The sequence below is a fragment of the Hylobates moloch genome, unplaced genomic scaffold (assembly GCF_009828535.3).
Source record: "Hylobates moloch isolate HMO894 unplaced genomic scaffold, HMol_V3 SCAFFOLD_16, whole genome shotgun sequence".
NCBI classification, from domain to species: domain Eukaryota; kingdom Metazoa; phylum Chordata; class Mammalia; order Primates; family Hylobatidae; genus Hylobates; species Hylobates moloch.
In genome coordinates this window covers 50,438,778-50,444,911 of record NW_026652291.1, presented here as the reverse complement: position 1 = coordinate 50,444,911, position 6,134 = coordinate 50,438,778, and the positions used below count along the sequence as shown (strand labels likewise).

Below are 6,134 nucleotides of genomic sequence, written 5' to 3'. Positions count from 1 at the left end.
ACTCAGCGCTGTGGTGAAACATTACCTATGAATAGTCATGAGACTTGCTTCCTTCTGGTGCAGAAGAAACTGTTACCAAGCAAGGGCTGGAGAAGCCAATACTATGGCAATGGCTTTTGAGATAAGTAAAAACCTTATCACCAGTTGACTGGCAAGGACACAGGAGGCAACATTCAACTCTATCGCCAGGATCTGGGTGGTTGGGTCAAACTTTTGTGGCATTTCTAACTAGTCCCAGCCCCCCATGGCAGCCAGTCTGCTATGCTGGCGGTGCTAACAATGAGGAGGTTAAACTCTTCCCATGGCACGTACCAGGGCAATTTTGACTGTGTGACATAGTCAAAGGTGAGGCTGAACACCCTAACAGCTGTTCAGCTGTTGCTGTAACAACTTAGGCAATGGTTAATTGGTTTGAGCCGGTCCCATGGTTACAAAACTAGCACTATTGTTTTTCTTTTCATACACTCTCTTCCAGATATGCCATAAACGTTCCAGTCCCTCCCACCAACGTGTCAATGGGCTTTGTTGCTGAGTGTGTCCCCTCAAGGAGCAGTGTCAGGAGGAAGCTGAGTCCTGGGCTGGAGCTGCTGCATCTGTGTGGCTCCCACTGTCATTTCAGTAGCCCTGAAACAGGTGGGGGAAGCTGGCTGGGGTCTGTTTGGAGCAGCATACTCTTGGGGTGAACAGGGAACATTTGACTGCCAGAAAAAGGGTGTAAAACACTCTTCCTTGGTAATCTCTCCATGAGCATGGGTTATTCGGGATCCATGAGTCCTGCTTATTCGTTAACAATCACTAAAAGCTCCTTTGCTAACCCGGAAGCAGAGGGAAGGCCGGCCCATTCCACTTTTGAGGCACATAGTATACTAAAAAAAAAAAAAAGTACAAATGGTCCGGGCACGGTAGCTCATGCTTGTACTGCCAGCACTTTGGGAGGCTGGGGCGGGTGGATCACTTGAGGTCAGGAGTTCAAGACCAGCCTGGCCAACATGGTGAAACCCCATCTCTACTAAAAATAAAAATTTAAAAAAATAGCCGGGTATGGTGGCACATGCCTGTAATCCCAGCTACTCGGGAGGCTGAGGCAGAAGAATCGCTTGAACCTGGGAGGCAGAGGTTGCAATGAGCCAAGATCACACCATTGTACTTCAGCCTGGGTGACAGAGCAAGATTCCATCTCAAAAAAAAAATTTTTTTAAAGTACAAAGGGCTAAACAACATTTTTAAACTATGGTATATTTTAACATTTATTTTTAAAATTAAAATTGTATTATGAATATTGCCTTTCCTTCCTATAGGTATATCTCTGTGTCTGAGTTCACAACTCACTTGCAGATAGCTCGAAAGCCCATATTTGAGGCCCTTTATGGATATGGTGACTGGATCTATCCCCACCCATGGCTGATCTCTTGTCCCCATCCCCCATCACCTCCCCTGCCATGTCATGATGCTCAGAGGGCTGAACTGTGGCTTATTACGTGTGTCTTAGACTAATGCCAGACTATCCACCTCCTGCGCAACCACAGAGGAGACTCCCTGTGACTTCAAATTGAGCCTGGAGCTTTGATCTGCCCCGAGAGGCTCACACTCAGATGCAGGACTCTGTTCTGGTCTGAAGCAACTCTTCTGGGTTGGGAAAGCCTTTCCTGCCCGGCCAACAGTAAACCATGCTATTTGGCTTGAGTTATATCTATGGTTTCCCCACATGCATTAGAACTGTGGGGAACACCCTCTATGCATATGCTTGGACATGCTCATCTGTAGCAATAGGGAAAGAAGGGATTCCCCAGGGAACCTCTTTTGCTTGGACACATGATAAACTCCTCTAAAGCCACAGAGTCAGGAATAGGAGGTGCTGTGATGTCCAAACACAGAAGCACATGATTTGATTTCCATTGCGATAATATGAGGAACTGCCAGCGCCCTTTTTTAAAACAACAAAGAGACCTAACCCACAATACGAATACATTTACCAGATTTTGGTTTTAGGAAACAATGGATCTGAGGGACTCATTTCTTTGGAATCTGCTTCTTCTACAGCTTGGAGTTTGGGGGGGACCCAAACTGGGGCCTCCCACAAGGCCGACTGAAGTCTGAGGCAAAACCTTGCTGGATTTCCTTACTAAGACCTTTTCTCTAAGAATTTCAAATTTGTTTTGAGAGAGTTAAGGAGTTAGCACTTCCCTGACAACACTTAAGAAGAAAAGGGCTTCCATTTCTTCTGGAAGTAGAAGATCTGAGCCCTGTGGCCTGTTCTGCGTCCTTGGTGGTGGACTGATTCCTGCCCCAGCATTCACTGACAGCTGAAAATGTGAAGAGACGCTGAGGAACAGGGAGTGACGCAGTTAGAGAGAGCTCTCTAAAGAACTTGGGAACCCGGAAATTCTTCATGTGTAAAAATGCCTACCCGTCAGAAAAAGCCGATAAGAAGGAGCAGGCAAAATAACAGAGTCTCTAATATTGCTAAAGGAATAAAAATACTTTTTTCACATCAATTTCATCTTAATTACAAAGATGCATGAATGTGATGATGTAGCTGTCACTATTGTGTTTCCTGGCACACAGCTATGTTATTTTGTTTCCTTACAGGCTTGTAGCAAAGGAAAAAACGTTAAAAAAATTTTAAGTCTCAAGGGGAAAAAAGACACAAGTGGAAGGAACATTATTTTTTTCTTCAGACCAGATCACACTTGCATTTTAAAAGGTAGCACATCTCTTAACATATTTATCTTAGGAAGCTTCCACCCCCCAGCAGAAATGCTAGAAATTATGGCTAGTTACTTTGTGTTTATCTTGGGTGTTAGCTCTTGAAAGAAGAGAAAATTATAATGGAAGTACTTGTCTATTATTAATTACCGAGCTTCAGAAATCCTGTCACATGACTTCTAGTGTGTCCTTCTAAAGGAAGTAATGACCATGGCCTTCCCTTCCTTACTTTGCCTTTAAGAGTGGAAATTCTGGTGTGGCTTTATATTAATTCTGGGGAATTTGATTATGACTATAGCAGTTCCTTCACTCCTGTTCCCACCACCCTCTTTCTCACCAGCTAAAGGTGATTTTCTCCATCTCCTGCTATCAAGGTCATTGGCAGACTGGGCAAAGTGGTGCACAGGAGTTTGAGGCTGCAGTGAGCTATGATTGCACCACTGCACTCCAGCCTGGGCCAAAGAGAAAGACCCTGTCTCTAAATAAATAGAACATCGGCCCTGGTGACTCCTTCATATCTAGGAAAAGGAGATGTTCTGGCATTTATTCACTTTATTTGGCATGTATTCATTTAGTGCCTGGTATTTTGCTAGGCACTGGGGATAAAAGAGTGACCAAAAAAGGACAGAGCCCTATTATTAAGTGGTAAGAATCATACCAATAAATATGAAATGACACTCTGACAAATCCTATTCTTTCCAAGGAGAAATCCTCCTTGTTCTTAACTCATCCCTTCCTACCCCTCTTGTCCCTCTGCAACTGCAGCCTTAACCTGTTCACCTGATCCTTCCTCCCAGTCAGCAGCATGCTCTGGCTTCCCTTTTTAACCTGCCTCCAAATAATCTTACCTTCCTCACCTTCTTTTTAGCCAACAAACCGTGTAAGTTGGTGCCCACTGGCTTTCTCCAACCTACTGGAAATGCTGTCTCAGGACAGGCCACAAAGGCCTCGCCATTACTGAATCCTCACCACAGCCTTCATTGTTGCTCCTGATCTCTCCACTGTGTCTAATGCCCTGACTACCTCCACCTGGAAACGTTCTTCCCCCATCAGACAAGCCTCTCTTCTTTCTCCTTACACCACATACGGACTGGTGTTCCCCAGGTTCCAGTCTTGGCCCTACTCTGTCTTCTGTCCATTCTGGGAGATGGCACTGAGTTTCAAGCCTTCAATGACACTCTCCCCTACACCTCCAATTTGAGTGTCCCCTGAGCTCAGACCTATGTTTTCATGTCAGCCATTATTCTTGAATGCCCTGTTGGACTTCAGATCTGAAGATGTGCAAAACAAACCTCATGGTTTTCCCTCCCAACCCAGTCTTTCTCTGTTCTCCGTCATCATCCACAGCATGGCTTTCCATTCAGGGACCCACAGCAGAAACCTCCAAGCTATCTGTGACTACATTTTTTTTCACCTTATTGGGACATTCTGTCTGCCATTGTGTCCACCTGAAAATGTCTGTCACAATGACAGATGACAAATAGGTTTCATCTAATGTACCAGCTGTGACTGATTGGCAAGTGGCTGCCTGGAGCACTGTGTTGAGAAAGATTCTGAGGCAGCATCTGACCCCAGCAAGAAAAAGTAACGTGATTTGTTATCACCTCTGCCTTGGGTGGTGGAAGGCATGGCAGGCATTTGCCATCTGGCTGCAAACTTCACCAGTAAGCAAATGGAGATAAGCTCCTCCGGGTCCCATCGCCACTGCCCTGGGTTCTCTCTTAGAGGGTTGCAATAACCTCTCTTGGTCTTCTCCTTTCTGTCTCTCTTCCCCTTCCCCATCCAGCCCTTGCATTATCCCTTTAGGGCAAATTTCTCATACTAGGTTAAAGCACATGGCATTAAAGTCCATTGCAAATTTGACTACAGCACCCCCGCTTCCTCCAAACATCCTGCGTGTTCCAGGATCAGGTAGTAGAGCATCGTGGTTCACAGCATGGACTTGAGGCCTTCCTGCCTAGTTTCAAACCCCAAATCTGACACTTACCAGTTGTGTGACCCTGATTAAGTTATTTGACTCTCTGTGCGTCTGTTTTCTCAGCAGCAAAATGAGAAGATCTACCTTATAGGGTTGTTGTGAGCATTAAATGAGTTAAAGTATAGAAAATGCCCAGAATATCTGTGGGTATATGATAAATCGAATGTCAATGTTCAGTCTTGTTGCTACCACACCTGCACCCTAATCCTCATTGGCTTTGGTGAGGCTGTTTCCACGGGCCCTGCCCCACCTTTCCTAACTCTCAGGAAGAACGAAGTGTTCCTTGCGTTGTCCTTCCATAGCACGGGTAATATTCCTCTACTCCAGCAGTTGTTGCATTGCACTGGGGTTAGTTGTTCACGTGTATGTCTGATCCAACAGTTGGGGGATCCTTGAGGGCAGGGAACATGTCTTTCCTACTTTTGTGTCCTCTACTTCTTTTTCTTTCTTTCTTTTTTTTTTGAGACAGACTCTCGCTCTGTTGCCAGGCTGGAGTGCAGTGGCATGATCTTGGCTCACTGCAAACTCTGTCTCCCAGGTTCAAGGGATTCTCCTGCCTCAGCCTCCCTAGTAGCTGGGACAACAGGCACTTGTCACCACACCTGGCAATTTTTTTTTTTGTTTTGTATTTTTAGTAGAGACAGGGTTTCACCATGTTGGCCAGACTGGCCTCGAACTCCTGACCTTGTGATCCGCCCTCCTCGGCCTCCCAAAATGCTGGCATTACAGGCGTGAGCCACCGCGCCCAGCCTGTGTCCTCTACTTCTACCAGAGCAGAAGTCTGGAGGACAGTAGATATGATAATGTGTGAATGACGACATGTTAAATAACTGAATGAATGAACGAATTGGCAGCAGAGACAGAACGAGCACTGGGTGCTAATAATGGTTATAGTGGAAACTTGTTTATCTCCAAGGGAGATAATAAACAAAAGTTTACCTCCTGGAATACTATCTCCATAGCAGGTAAATTCTTTCTTGAATACCAGTACATCTCCAGGAATCAGTTACCCAGCTCTGACTTTTCCTTTGCCCCTAGAAAGGGCTCTTGTTAACTTAAATGTAATCGTGCTCATTCCCATCTCTATAAACATAAATTGCACTTTTTATGGCCTATATGGCCTAGTTCCTCCCCCATCTGTAATTCTGTGCTAGGTAATAGAACAAACAGAAACTTCTTACTTGGTTGTAAGACCTCTGACCTTTACTCTCAAAGGTACCAGGGGCCAGTAGTGCTGAAGATTTCATGATTGCTGCTAATGATAACGAGGCATTTGGAGAGCTCTGACTTGCAACCTGGATGAGAAAGAATTAGCTCTTTTCTGAAAACTACCTGCCTCATGCTCTTGCTATGATTTAGATTGTGCATTTGTAGTCAATAGACTTCCACAGTTTATAGTAAACAGCCAGACCTAACTACACGTCTCTTAGCTTCTCTGTGAAGTTTGCAA

General features: G+C 45.1%; 1 protein-coding gene across 2 annotated transcripts in view; it reads left to right on the top strand.

Annotated features, from left to right (window-relative positions):
* The first annotated feature begins 554 nt into the window (after window positions 1-554).
* Window positions 555-6,134, top strand: part of LGALS3 (galectin 3) — a 28,675-nt gene continuing 23,095 nt past the window's right edge. The window contains exon 1 of one of the 2 annotated variants that reach the window (XM_058429737.1): window positions 555-633. The gene's annotated coding sequence lies outside the window, so the exon portion shown is untranslated. Of the gene's footprint in view, window positions 634-2,596; window positions 2,705-6,134 lie in introns of those variants that run through there. The other variant, XM_058429736.1, reaches the window with a different exon arrangement.